Source organism: Chenopodium album, chromosome 7 (genome assembly GCF_948465745.1).
Source record: "Chenopodium album chromosome 7, dcCheAlbu1.1, whole genome shotgun sequence".
Lineage (NCBI taxonomy): Eukaryota > Viridiplantae > Streptophyta > Magnoliopsida > Caryophyllales > Amaranthaceae > Chenopodium > Chenopodium album.
This window is the reverse complement of record NC_137840.1, coordinates 27338813-27354892: the sequence shown is the minus strand read 5'-3', so window position 1 is coordinate 27354892 and position 16080 is coordinate 27338813.

Below are 16080 nucleotides of genomic sequence, written 5' to 3'. Positions count from 1 at the left end.
ACTTAATATTATGTTTTTGAAGGAAATTTAAATTACCCATTAAGTGGGACTTAATTATGGTGTTTTAAATATAATTTCAGCTTATTCTAATTATTTTAAGAGGGGTTTTAGAATAGTATATATTGCTGGAAATTTATTTAGAGTGGGTTTTAATGCTCTATTATAATTTTAATGTGTAGGAGACTTCGAAGTGAGCAATTTTTACTAGTCGTGACGATTTTAAGATCGTATTCAAGGTACGTTCGCGTACTTAGCATATTTTGATGATGTAGAATCATGCTAGGTTTAATTTCAATCAATTACAAGTAGTATCATGCTAAGGTTTATGTATTGAATTGTTAATTATTGGTGTTGGTGATTGAATTGTGAAGCATGAATTATTTGTGATGGTTTATGGATTGGAAAATTATATTTTTGGCATGATTATATGGCATGATAGAGAGCATGTTTAATTAAACTAATTGTTTAATTATGTTTGGAATATTGAAAATAAATTTTATTATGGTTCATATAATTTTTATTGATGCTTTAAGCATGAGAAAGGAGCTATATAAGTGTCTATGTACACAAGGGATAAATTGTATGTTGGTGCCTTTGTGCACTTAAGGTGTCTTTAACACCGAGGGATAGGATATTTGGCGCTTTATGCGTTTAAGGTGTCTTTGACACTGAGGTAGAATTGAAAAGGGTTCAACATTAAATATTATGTGGTCACTAAACATTCAAGAATTAAATTGGTATGTTTGAGTGATTGAATTATTATTGATGATTGAATTGTTATGCTTTGAGGGTCATCACCAAGTCTAATAATATGTAAATAACGTAAAGTGAAAGAGATTACGCACCAAAACTCTTGGAACGTATATACCTTGAGTATGAACATATGGGGAGAGTTATGTGACTTTACAATTGATCATAACTTCTAACGGAGTACAGGACGCTGTATATTCCTTTTTATTATTATGCGCTGGAATTCCGCCACCTATGTGTGGCACAGGTTTGTTGCTGGCATGGTTAGCTCCCGTGTCAGTTAACCCCAATTTATTGGGATAGGTATAGTTGGAAACCCATTTGATGCGTAATCAACGCTAAATGAATTATTTAGTGTCTAGTTAGAGTGTCTTGTTGATTGTTGTGTGTGCTTGTAAACAGGTGCAATGAGGTAAGTGTGTGTGATGATAGGAGAATGCATGCTAGTGTGTTTAATTATGCTTATGTACTCAGATTTGCTGATTGTGTGTGTTGTTTGTGTCTGGCCATGTCTTTATCTTGGCCCTACGATGATCCATTTTAATGGAGAGTAGTGGGGGAAAGTAGAGATACACTTTTCAGGTATTGAAGCATGTTCTTGATGGGGCATGAGTGAAGAGAGAATCATGCTAGCTTCCATTAGGATATGATGTGTTTTATGCATTGAATATTTTACTATATATTACTTTATGGACTAACAAAAAAGTTCGGTTGTTTCGGTTTTGAGTAAGGGTCTTAAATGGTTCCAAGTTGTAGTGGATTTTATTTGACTTTGGTTTTGTTGATTTTCAACTTTACTTTCGTTGGTTTGGTTTTTAAATTGTGTTATTTAAATAGTTTTGTTTTTCAAGTCTTCCGCTGTGTATCTTTGATAGTTGCCTTAGCCGTTTTCATGGTGGCGGTAATGTCTTAGATATTCCTAAAACGTATTTTAAAAAGAGTAAAGTGTGTATTTAAAGGAAAGGAATTTCTAGGGTGTTACACCTGACCCGCAATTAACCAGGTTAAACACGTTTTGAACCTGATCCAAATTTATCCGAACCGAACATGAATCGATCTTGAGTTGACCCGACTAATATCCGCCCCCGACTCGATAGACCATGACAACCCAACCCGATCCAAATAAAAAGAATAATTTCGACCCAAACATGTTCGATCAGAGCAGACCCGAGTAGAATAGACCCGGTTTTTCGAATTGACACCTCTAGTGTGGACATGCGGCGCCACAAAATGATTGAGAACTAGGACGAGATCTAAGTTTGAAAATTGATCTGACATTACATACCTCGATTCGTAAATTCAAATTGACACCTTCGGGTATCTTTGATGATATAACTCATTATAGACACCTAATTGTGTCTCCCCAAAAACAAAACCCAGTGATTAACACTTTTCACGTCGCTTAATTATCGAAAGAGGTGAAAGTGTTAAAAGTCTTGTGATGTGTTAGTTTAATAAAAATCTTTCTTTTTGTTTTTAAAATCTTCTCTATTAATGAAAATAGCCATTCCAATTAAGTATTGTCCATGATAAGGGTCCATTAATAGTGTACTTGGTATGAGTTACGAAATAGCCTTCGACAAGCTACACCACAAAAAACTAGTCATGCCAATAAGACCCATAAAAGACCCAGTTCCAAAAGCAAGACCACCTAAGTGGGATCCTAATAAACACTGTAAATATCACCAAGGAAAGGGTCACAACACTCAGAAGTGTTGGAATATCAAAGAAGCTATACAAGACATGATCGATAACAATAATACTTCCGAGATTCTAGCCATTGCAGAAGATCAAATATCCTTCGTTCCTTCGCTCCTTATCACACCTGTAGCAGAGCCCATGATCGAGGCAGTTTATATAACCTCTATTGAAGAAGTGACCATGATTGAGGAAGAGGAAGGGGTTTCATGCCGAGGAAAATTTGTGAAGTCTAAGAAAAGACGTGCGAAAACTACAAGATGGAATTACCATGCTCTTGAACGTGGTAGAATGACTAGAAACTCGAGTAATGGTTATCGAACAAATTTCTCACCAAGGATTTAATGAAGAACTCAATGCTCCTAAGCCACGAGCAAAACGGACCATTGAAGAATATACACTAATAGGAATGACTTATAATGAAGCATTTATCTATTTTCCCGGTCGAAACCTTATACATCCCACTGATCTAATCTAAGACCCAACACCTGAGAAACGGCTTCTTGGCTGGGATCCAAACTCTTATTGCAAATATCATAGAGGTAATGGTCACACCACCGAAGGGTGCTTCATCCTCAAAGACCAAATTCATGATCTTGTTCCTTCGAGCAACAAGAAGGTCAAAATCTATTACAATGGTGACAAGAGGAGGACGAACAACAACCCTTCTTCTGTTTCTTCCAATCTGAATTGAAGTTGCATCGATAAAAAGATTTTGAAGACCATAGAACAATAAAGGAAGTTCACCCCAATTGGAATGAGCTATAATATGCCTTTGATCTACTCCTTGCCAAGGGATTCATGACACCAATTGGACCTATGAAAAATCCTCCTCCTGTAAGGAGAACACCTTAATGGAATCTAGATTCCAATTGCAAGTACCATCAAAGCAACGATAATACTACAAATCAATGTTATAAGTTTCGAAATCTCATTCAAGACATCGTCGATGCAAAGAAGCTCCCATTCCCTCTAGTCGGAAAGAAGACCGAGTGATGGCAACGAACAAGACACGAGGCGAGCTTCAACGACAAGATTTCATGACCTCTCTTTCTCTTTCTTTTTCATTCTTCCTTTCCCTAATAAGTTCAGCATAGGCACCTATCCTTAGATTTTATTTTGTAAGATTTTTCTTTTTCTTTCCATTTAATAAAATGAGCATTTATTTTCTCGCATATGATCATTGCATTGCGTTAATTAAATAAAAAATAAATAAAATTCCATGTAGAATTAAGCACAAGGTATACCAATGATACGAGACACCCTTGTAGCCTATAATATCACCTTCACCTTTTGAATATATAAATCCTTTCTTCGAAAGCCACTTTGAGCCTCGTCTAACGATAGGCCTTTCTTTCTTCAACCCACATCTATATAACCTTGGGATAGGATGGTCTGCAACTTATCCAAATTCAAAAGCTTGAAAGATTTTAAAAGATTAAAATAACAAAAAACAATAATAATAAAAGTATGCAAAAGGGCAAGTGTTCCAATGTCATTGACATGAACACATCTTAGATTGCGTCTCTTATGGAGTGCTGGTTACCGTGGCTGAGAAACATGAAATCAAAGTGAGTGATAGACTGCATGACCGGGATTGCCCACACTTATCAAAAAATGCAAGAGCAAAAAAGAAAGAGAGAGCAAAAAATAAACAAAAGAAAGAGAGTTCAAAAGTAATAAATCTCAAGCATTCAAATACTACGATTCAAAAGCAAGGTTGCACACCTTGGGGGGCTTATCTAGGGTCTTGATCCTTTATCCCTTTCTTCTTCAACCTTTAGCCTTACCATGTTACAACTATTCAAAGGCCTCTTTGAGTTATACATATACTTGTGCAAGGTTCGGCTAGAGCTACTTTTGGCCTGATTCCTAACGGATACGTAGGCAACCTCACATTGAGCGGTGGCCGTAATAAAATGCATTCATTCGTGATCATATAAAGGGATCTCCTATGCACATCACATCCATTTAGAGCTAGACTTAAGGGCTTGATCCCCACATCATTAGCTTACCTAGCCTAAGAGTCACCATCATTTGACTCTTCTCGAAATAATATTTTTTCCATATCCTTAGCCTTTGCAGCCTAACTGAGTGTCACTTTCACACATTGCACAAAACTCATAGACCAAATAGCATTTCCTTTAGGAACCCTTTGTCATGAAATCTTAACATAATACCATTAGTAGAAAAATAGCAATAGGCAGCCCCCATATGGCACCGGTTAAGGCCAAACCGGTGGCCAAAATCAGTCTAGAAATGGGCGGGATTTTAGAACAAGAGATAAGGCACCAGTTTAGCCTGAACCGGTGCCAAAAATAACAAAAAGCACCGGTTTGAACTGGTGCCAATTGAACCGGTGCCAAATTAAAAAAAACGCGGCCTTTTCTTCTTCTTCCTCTCTTTCTCTTACATTCCCTACTCCATCTCACTGTTTCATTCATTAGAGCTGAGCGAAAACCACCCTCCACCTTTTCCCTCCACCACAACCGCCACCTTCACCGGCCTTTGTTAACTGGTAGAATTTAATAAAAAAAAATGTCGCCCTTTTTTTTCTCCTTTCTTGCCCTTCCTTTCTTCCTACTGTTTCATTCGAGCAAACCCACAAAATTCGATTGCGCCTCCACTTTTCCCTCCACCATTGCTGCCACCTTGAACGGAGGTTCGAAGACGTCGCACAACCTCTCTTCTCCCCTGTTCGAAGACCACAGCTCGTGTCTTATGCTCCCCTGTTCGAAGACCACCGACCTCATCTCTTCGTTTCCTGCGCCACAGCCCTGAAGGTATAATTTTTTTTTTCTCTCCTCCCTTCAAGCTACATTAAATTGTAATAATTTGATTGTTTTAAGTATAATTTTTTTTTCTTTATTCACAATAATTTTCCATTTATGTACTTATATTAATTTTTTTTACATGTTGAAGAATTGTTAGGCAAATTAAAATTTAGGTTAGAATATAATTTTACTTCAATTTGTTTCAATTATTGGGTTTTTATTGGGAAATTGTGAAAATATAAGAAATTAGTAACCTTGTTACTCATTTAGTTGGATATTAGTATGTTTTAATGGTAAATTTAATTTGTTTTGATGTGTAATTTTGAATAAAGTAGAGAATATTGGCCTTGTTACTTAATTAGTTGAAATTTGGTTTGTTATAATGGTTAGAGATTAGTAACCTTTTTAGTTTTGCAATTTTTAATAAATAAAATGAAAAAAATTAGAGATTAGTAACCTTTTTAGTTTAGCAATTTTGAATAAAAAAAATGAATTTTGAATAAAGTAGTGAATACATAGTTTAGCAATTGTTAGTTCGATGAATGATGTGTTTTAGCTTAGAAATAAATTAGTGAATTGACATGTTAAGAGAAGTACATACATAATATTTAACATAATTTTTGTATTTTGTTTTTTGTGTTTTTAATATATAGATTCATATGTGAATTGAAGCACGAGTTAAGCTTGAGGACTACATATTGAGCTCATGTGTGTAGTTGCTATATTGGTATGACTCATAAACTTTACTTAGCTATATTTCTTTCTATTTATCCATTTAATAAAAATTTATTCATGAAATTTCAACTTGTGTATTGTTTAATTGCAAATAAATACAACAATATATAGAATACTTACATCATCATATGCCTAGATACCTGTTCAAGGCTTTCTCATTAGGAGAAAGTCTCGAATAGTCCCCGGTTGGGACTGTTCTTGAATGTGTACTCTCACTTAAGTGGTGAATGTATGTTTTCTTTTCAATTTTAAGGAACATCTTGGCTTACCATTTCCTCACTATGTTCTCTGGGTACATATGTGGGTAATTAATTATCTACATCGTGTACTTGGAGAACTAGGGGGAAATACTGCTGGATTTTCCTTAAAATTTGAAAGTTGACATACATTCACTAGTGAGAGTAGACATTCAAGGATGGGTAAGGTTGGAGTGATAAGGACCCTTTGGAAACATGCATTTTTTCACTATATGAATGGTATATTGACGTTTTGTACTTGAATTTGATTTACATTAAATATGTAGCAATTACACATTATTCATTATATGTTGCTATATATGTTTAGAGACATTTTACTAAATGGAGAAGGATCGTGGTTGGATGTATGGTAGACGCGATACATTGGAATTTATGAATGGGGTTCAAGAGTTTTGCGAGAGGGCTTTAGCTTATCAACGCAAACTGGGTGGCAAAGGCCTTTATTGTCCTTGTGTTTATTGTAATAATGTGAATGTGGTCGATAGTGTTGAAATCATTAGAGATCATGTATTATGTCGTGGGTTTAGGCATTTATACCATGTGTGGATTTGACACGGAAAAAGTGGAGAGTACAGTGGGGATCTTGATCAGAATGATGTGCGTGTTAGAAGCAATGAGATTCATGTTGACGAGGAATACAAGAATGATGACTATATTGTTGATAATGATGATGATGGAGCCGATGATAATCAGGCGGATAAGATCAAGCATGAACAAGTGGATGAGATGTTGCATGGTGTTGAAGGTGGAGTGTTTGAGTTATTATCGGAGGCTTCCAAAAAGCCTTTGTATTCCGGTGCAAAAAATACTCCAAATTATCGGTCGTGCTAACACTTTTTAACATTAAGTTGAAGCATTGGTAGACGGACATTAGTTTTACTTCTTTGTTGACCGCACTAAGTGATATGTTACCTGATGGGAATGAAATTCCTAAGTCTTACTATTACGCAAAGAAGCTCATGTGTCCCTTTGGTTTGGAGTATAAGAAGATACATGCATGTCCTAATGACTTTATTCTGTATCGAAATGAGTATGAACAACTGCAGGAGTGTCCACGATGCAAGCGATCGCGCTATAAGCGCATGAGTTGCAATCTTAGCACGGAAGGACCTCCTGCTAAGGTGTTGTGGTATCTTCCCATTATTCCAAGGTTTAAGCATCTGTTCTCAATACCAAAAGATGCTAAATACTTGAGGTGGCATGTAGAGGGAAGAAAGAAAAACAGAATGATGAAGCATCTAGCTGACTCTCCACAGTGGAAGAACATTGAATTGAAGTTTGAGGAATTTGGTGATGAAGTCAGAAATTTAAGGCTTTGGTTGTGCACGGACGGGATGAATCCATTTGGCACTCTTAGTACCCAACACAGCACATGTCCAGTACTTTTAGTGATTTATAATTTGCCTTCTTGGCTGTGCATGAAACGTAAGTATGTAATGTTTTCATTGCTAATAACTTTTCCTAAGCAAACTGCAAACGACATAGATGTTTACCTTGCGCCGCTTATTGACGACATAAGAAAGATGTGGGACGAAGGGGTTTCCGTTTTCAATGCTCATCAGAACGAGATGTTCACATTGTGTGCAGCCCTTATGTGGACCATGAATGACTTCCCTGCATATGGGAACTTGTGTGGGCACAAGGTCAAAGGGAAAAAAGCATGCCTCATATGTATTGATGACACATCAAGCATATACCTTACTCATTCTCACAGAGATGTCTACCTACAGACTCGAAGGTTCCTTAGGCGTGATCACCCGTACCGTAGGCAGAAAAAGGCTTTCGATGGAACCGTGGAAGAGGATAATGCGCCTAGACCATTGACTGGTGCTGAGATTTGTGCTCTAGTGAAAGGGATACGAACGGTGTTTGGAAAATCAGAAAAAAAATGTGGTCTAAGCTTCTCTGTTTAAGAAAGAATCAATCTTTTGGAAGCTTCCGTACTAGAGAGAACATGATGTTAGGCATTCTCTTGATGTGATGCATATAGAGAAGAATGTGTGTGATGCTCTTCTGGGAACGCTTATGAATATCCCTGGAAAAACAAAGGACGGAAAGGGTGCACGGTTAGATTTGAAAGAGATGGGGCTCCGTCCAGAATTGTAGCCTCAAGAAAAGGTTAGAAAGGGGAAGGAACCGAGAATAGAAGATGAAAATGTTTTGAAAAAAGGGAAGGAGAAGAGCAAGGGAAAGGGAAAGGCCAAAGATGCGACACTCAACAACTTGATGAGGTAAGTCCTAAAACTTAATGAAATGCTATATTGATGTATTTTTAGCCTTAGAAACCTAATATTACCCAACACTGACATGTTATATGAGAATTAAATAGGTGATTTGACAAGAAAGGTAGAATATGGGCTGAATATAAGTCATATGGGCTATTTTGTGTTAATATGCTCTTTTGATGTGATTTATTTCCTTAAACACCTATAACTAGATAATATTGACATGTTATGAGATAAATAAAGTTCATTTCATAAGAAATGTATGAAATGGGCAAAGTAAAGTCATATAGGCCATATTCGGGCCATTTTGAGTAAAAAGCGTCATAAACCTTAATAAAATGCTATTTTGATTCAATTTTAGAGCTTAGACACGTAAAACTACACAACATTGACATGTTATGAGAAATAAATAGTTCATTTGATAAGTAATGTAGGAAATGGGCTACATAAAAATCATACAGGCCATATTTGGGCCATTTTGAGTAAAATGCGTTGTTAAACTTATTGAAATAATACATTTATGTGATTTTTATCAAAAGACACCTAATATTACCCAACACTGACATGTTATGAGAATTAAAAAGGTGATTTGACACGAAAGGTAGAAAATGGGCTGAATAGAAGTCATATGGGTCATATTTGGGCCATTTTGTGTTAATATGCTCTTTTGATGTGATTTCTTTCCTTATACATCTATAACTAGATAATATTGACATTTTATGAGATAAATAAAGTTCATTTAATAAGAAATGTAGGAAATTGGCAAAGTAAAGTCATATAGGCCATATTCGGGCCATTTTGAGTAAAAAACGTCTTAAACCTTAATAAAATGCTCTTTTGATTCAATTTTATGTCTTAGACACATAAAACTAGGTGTCATTGACATGTTAAGAGAAAGAAATAGTTCATTTGATAAGTAATGTAGGAAATGGGCTACATAAAAGTCATATAAGCCCTATTTGGGCCATTTTGAGTAAAATGTGTTGTTAAACTTATTGAAATAATATATTGATGTGATTTATAGCCATAAACACATAATATTACCCAACATTGACATGTTATGAGAAATAAAAAGGTCATTTGACAAGAAAAGTAGAAAATGGGCTGAATAGAAGTCATATGGGCCATATTTGGGCCATTTTGTGTTAATATGCTCTTTTGATGTGATTTCTTTCCTTATACACCTATAACTAGATAATATTGACATTTTATGAGATAAATAAAGTTTATTTAATAAGAAATGTAGGAAAATGGCCAAGTAAAGTCATATAGGTCATATTCGGGCCATTTTATTTATAAAAAGCGTCATAAACCATAATAAAATGCTCTTTTGATTCAATTTTAAGGCTTAGACACATAAAACTACACAACATTGACATGTTATGACAAAATAATAGTTCATTAGATAAGTAATGTAGGAAATAGGCTACATAGAAGTCAAATAGGTAATATTTGATAAATACATATTGTTTTGCCTAATTAATTAATTCTAACATAATGTTTTTGTATTTCAAGTTTTGCAAGGTCTAAAACGATTGTCCATTGACTATCAAGGAGCTTAATGAAGTTTGTGACATGTTGGCGTCTTTTATCACCTTCAACATGTAAATGGCATTTTAATTGTAAATTATTTATGTTAACTTTTGAACTATATACATTATTATTTATTATATATTTACTTACTATCATTTGTATATATATATATATAACACTTTTTTTTTAATGTATTGCGTTTGGGAATATTTATATCTATATATATATATGAATTCTTGTTTTTAATATTACTTGTGTATCTTATTGTAATAATTAATAATATTATTACTATTAGTAATTATAATAATAAAATTATTAATTATTTTATTTAATATAATTTCCAGAATTACAGGTTATTATTATTGCTGGAAACAGGTTTTTTTTTTTAAAAAAATATTATTGCACGAAAATTGGAAAAAAAAAAAATAATTGAGTAAAAAGGCACCGGTTAACCGGTGCCCAAAACAGTTAAAGGCACTGGTTAACTGGTGCCAAATAGGGTATAGGGCACCGGTTTTGAACCAGTGCTAAAAAGGGGGGTATTTGGCACCCCCCACATAGGTAGCGGTTCAAACCGGTGCCTTAGACCGGGTTTGAACCGCTGCCAAAGCCCTTTTTTCACCTAGTGTATTGAAGCATATCTTGGCATATTAAGGTCATAATCATCATTGTGTCACAAAATATGAAGTGCTTAGCCTCCGTGCCTAAGTTACTTAAATACTTTCATCTAAAATCAACAATTAAGATAGCCTTGGATGTTATAATCTTCACACCCTAGTATACAACGTCGATGCATACACTTGACTAAGCTCATTCAACATACCATCCAACACATCACTTCTTCCTTTTCATGTCTTTCTTTTTCGGGAGAAAGTCGGTACCAAAAAAAAATGACGGAATTTTTTTTTTTTCGCTTTTTTGAATTTTTTGAATCGTACAATCGCATTATAATGTACACACGCGTCATGTACATTGAGTCATGCCACCTCGAATTGAGTCTAACGCATGTGTCAAAACACATTAAGTCACACAAGAGTCACACATGTGTCAAAACACATTGAGTTAACCTCATGTCAGTTAATCACCTTAGGTCAACCCTAAGAAAAACACCAGCAAATTCCTTTGGCAATCTTGTGATTTTTACAGGATACAACCATTCAGCAACGCTCCTGTTCGCAGCAAGCTGAACAATCTCAACAAATATTCAAGTACCAAAGCTCCTTTGTTCAGAGATGCGTGGACATATCATAAAGCTCTTTTTCTCAGAGACACGTGGGCACATCTTTCAAAGCTCTATTGTTCAGAGACGCGTGGACATATCTTTCAATTTTTTTTTTTTTTTTTTTTTTTGGAGACGCGTGGACATTTCTAGCTCTTTTGTTCAGAGAGGCGTGGACATCTCTTTTAAGCTCCTTTGTTAAAAGACGAGTGAACATCCCTAATCAAGCACTTTTGTTCAGAGACGTGTGGACATTGACGAAGGTTGAGACTAGGTCGTTGGACTTATCTTCCCTAGGCCAAAAAAAATTTATATCACTCAACACACCCTTTTACTAGTATAGGAGTAAGTCAAGGGTCGAACCACTAGGAATGGGAGGTGGTTACTATTGCTAGAGTTAAGCTATTTTGAAAAGGTGAAATAGAGGAGTGTGTATTCTAAGATAACTAAACAAACTAGATGAATTCAAATATATCAAACTCTAGGTTTTAAGATCAACATATACTTGCAATGGACACAACTAATCGGGATTGGAATTGAATAAGTCGAGTATTGCGAGGGAAAATCAATAATGTAATCAAAAGAGTATGATAAGTTATTCTCCTAGAGGTAAAACTAGCGTCAACTACGAGAGACTCTAGCTAGGAACTTAACAAACCAACTTAATCGACAAATGCAATTCACAAATCAATTGTCCGTATCAATGTGATCTTACAATGCAATCTAGTGCAACAATCAAAGTTGGCTACTCTTCAATCTATCACACACATGCACATAATCAATCAACCAATTTAATCACAACATCAACTCCATCAATTTCCCCCATTTAGCATCAATCCGTTACCCATACATGCTTCACCATCCCCCTAAAAAGAAAACTACTCACAAACCATGGAAATCAAGATCAAAACTAAGCTAAACAACAAATTCATCATCATCATATTGAAAGGAATAGTGTCCTACGAACAAGTGTATTATTCCGATAGGGGGTTTAGAATTATTAGAAAGCTAATAATTTAGTAAAGTCAAGTGATCGGAATGCCTAGGTGGAGGCCGCTTTCGATCAATAATATTAATGTATAATTAATATTACTGCTTAATCTTCACCAAACCCTTCGGGTCACACCCAAGCAACTAACAAACCGAAGCGACAGATTAATTCGGAAGGAATTAATGAGTCAACCGAGTAATAAATATTTAGACGTCGAAAATTCGATCTTAGAGTGTCGAAAGTCGAATTGAAAATAGTGAAAGACAAGACGTGCAAATAGTAATAAATCAACGTATTTCCCTAAATACCCCTAGCATTGGAATGCCCCGAGCAAATCGAGTGCTAAGGGCACAATGCGTAGCATGGTGGCTAGCATGCACACCAAGCCGAGACTTAGATGGCTGGTGTGTGCTAGCGCACCAATGCTAGCATGGTTGCCGCTGCCAAGTGCACGCACAAGGCAGCAGCCCACGACACCAGGTCTCGGCAGCAGCCCACACTTGGGATGCATGGCTTACTGGCCAAGAACAACAGCATCTCGCACTTTGTGGTGCGGGAATGGTTGGGCCGAGGCTAGGGGCAACAACAAAATGAGAAGCCCACTTGGGTGCCTTGGTGCCCAAGTGGGGGTTTCCATGTGGGCAAGGTGAGGGAGAGAGTGGGGAAAAAGTTTGGTCCCCCCCTCTCCAGGTTGTCCTCACTTACTCTCTCATGTATGGTTAACACTTGTCAATTTATTACTAGTTTGCTTAAATAATTTTGTTTTAGCTTTAAAATTAAATGTGAAAATCTCATTTTCCCACATTGATGGGAGAGATAATCATACTTCCATCATTCCCTATAAATACCCAAGTTGGGACATTGGAAATGATGCTTGAATAAGAGTTGAAAAATGGATCATTAGTAGTGAAAACCTTTGAACTCAATAGTTGAAAAAGGTATCACCTTTGTGAAAACCTTTGACCTCAATTACTCGGGTTTTTCGGTCGGGCTTTGCTAACCGCAAGGCATTGGACCTAGTCGGTGATTGTGTTGCTAGTGGATTATCGTTGGAGCCCTTCGTATTATCAAGGCTAGCTTTCAAGTAAGAGCCCTAGTGGTCGGGCGAAGCACGCTTCAAAGGTAATTTTATTATCTTAATCTTGTCATTAAGTTAATTATGTTTATGGTTATATTTATTGCGAGTGCTGTCTTGTTTTTTTGTTTGTTTTCGCGGTGAGTCGGACTCACCAAACCCTAACAGTGGTATCAGAGCCTCGTTCATTTATATTTAAAATCATGATATTTTCAAGGTGTTTTTATGGCTTAATTTTTCTGGTTTTAAGTTGCTAATGAGATTAGTGTCTTGTTTATCCATTTTAACCTCGTATTAGAGCTGACTTCAGCTCCCGAACCCAGATTTTGACCCATAAATAGTGAACTTCTGGTGGAAAAGGCGTTTTAGAAATGGTTTTACCCTATTAGGACTCGGTTTTTAGCCATAAAACGACAAGAAATGCACTTTTCGAGGGATTTTTCGTTTTTACGAAAACTTTTAAGTCTTTATAACCTTGAAAATTAATTTCATATTTATGGTGGTCATGTAATTGGTTCAATACATATTTTATATGCAATTTTAAACCTCCTTAGGCATGATTACTTGTGGTAATATGTGTTTGAAAGCTTGGTTTTATTTTTCACACAATTGCAAATTAATTGCATTAAGTGTGAAATTGTTGTTCTTTGAGGCTTATAAGTACTAAAGATTTAATCATCAATTATGTTATGTTTTTGAAACTTTGAGTTACTAAATTCCATGAATTTTTTGTAGAACTTTGTTGATTTAATCATTTTTAAGTTGATTGGAATCATAAAGCTTGAAACTTGTGATAGAAATTTGTTTATCTTCATATTGGAAGATATAATTTTTTGAGAGAGCATTAGATGTGACGATTTATTCAACCAAGAGTAGCTTGGAGCCATTAGAAAAGAGTTACTTACCTTGGGAGATTGAGTGCTAAGACAAGCCAAAGCATGGTTAGCCACTCTTTGTTTCCTTGGATCTTGGAATCGACTTATTTTCACTAAATAGGGACAATTTTATGTGTAAATAAGACGTTAAATAAGTTTGAAATATGCATGAATTAAAATTCAATCTTATTTAAGTACCATGAATGGTTTTTCATTAAAATTCTTTCATTTGTAGAATCATGTCTTCAAGGAACTCAAACAACCAGTTTCCATTACGCTCAATTCTCGACAAGGAGAAGTTGAGTGGGGAAAATTTTCTTGATTATATTGGCAAAGAAATTTGCGAATTGTTCTCATGCAAGAGCAAAAGGAATATGTCATTGATGAGGAAATACCCAATTCTTCTAATGAGGAAGTGACTTAGGCTGTCCTAAACAGATGGCAAAGTGCCAATCGGGATGTCAAATGCATCATGTTGGCCACAATGTCTCCCGAGCTTCAAAGGATTTTCTTTAAGAAGGAGACAATTTTTGAGATCATTTCTAAGCTGCAGAATATGTTCCAAGAGCAGGCCAAAACGGAGAGGTTTGAAACCCACCGGACAGATCCTTGAGAGCAAGCTCAAGAAAGGAGTGTCAGTCAGCCCACATGTACTCAAAATGATAGGATTATTTGTGAACATGGGTAGGCTTGATGCTTGGTATTCAACCAAGATGGTAATTGACATCATTTTCCACTCGATGCACAAAGGCTATGATAAGTTCAAGATGAACTATAATATGCACATCTTGGAGAAAACCCTCACCGAGCTTCATGGTATGTCGAAGCAAGCCGAGCAAACGCTAAAGGATGAGGGAAAACATGATATGCTCATGATAAAATAGGGAAAGCCATTCAAGCGCATGGGAAAAAAGAAGAAAGGCTTCAAAGGGAAAGGTAAGAAGAACTTTCCGCCTTAGCCAAAAGCTACCAAGGACAACAAGCAAAAGAAGTTATCATCTTCTCAATCTAATTTCGAATGCTTCTATTGTAAAAAGAAGAGACAATGGAAGAGAGATTGCCTCAAATTCAAGGAAGATAAGAAGAATGGAACCGTTGCTTATGAATCAGGTATATTTGTTATAGACTGAAACTTCACTAGCTCAAAATCATGGGTATAAGATACCGGATGTGGCTCACACCTTTGTTCCAATTCTTAGGGACTAAGGAACGTTAGGAAGTTAGAGAAGGGAAAGGTTAAATCCGGGTCGGAAATGGAGCCAGAATTGCGGCCGTGTCCGTTGGAACTCTCAGTTTTTCTTTGCCCTATGGGATTGTTTTAGAACTTGATAGTTGTTACTATGCTCCCAACATTACCAAAAATATTATTTCAATTTCGGCGTTGGACACTAAAGGTTTTTAATTTCGAGTAAAAGACAATGAATGTTCGTTTTATCTCGATAAAATGTTTTATATGGTATCACAAATTCTGAAAATGGTATTTATCTGCTTTGTCAAGATAAACAAGTTTATAATGTGAATAATACTACCAAAAGAGCTAAGACCATGGAGTCAAATCAAACTTACTTGTGGTATTGTCGTCTTGGCCACATTAACATCAAACGGATCAAGGAGCTTCTACAAGAAGGCGTTCTTGACTCTTTTGATTTAAAGTCTTTTGAGAATTGCAAAGGATGCTTATTAGGCAAGATGATAAAGTTGCCATTCTCCAAGTTGGGAGAAAGAGCAAGTGAGTTATTGGGTCTAATACATACCGATGTATGTGGACCAATAAGCTCCGCCACAAGAAACGGACATCGATATTTCATCATTTTCACATACGACTATAGTAGATATGGATATGTCTACCTAATGTCCCATAAATCTGAATCGTTTGACAAGTTCAAAGAATTTTAGAGTGAAGTGGAAAATCATCTTGGCAAGAAAATCAAAATCCTTCGATCGGATT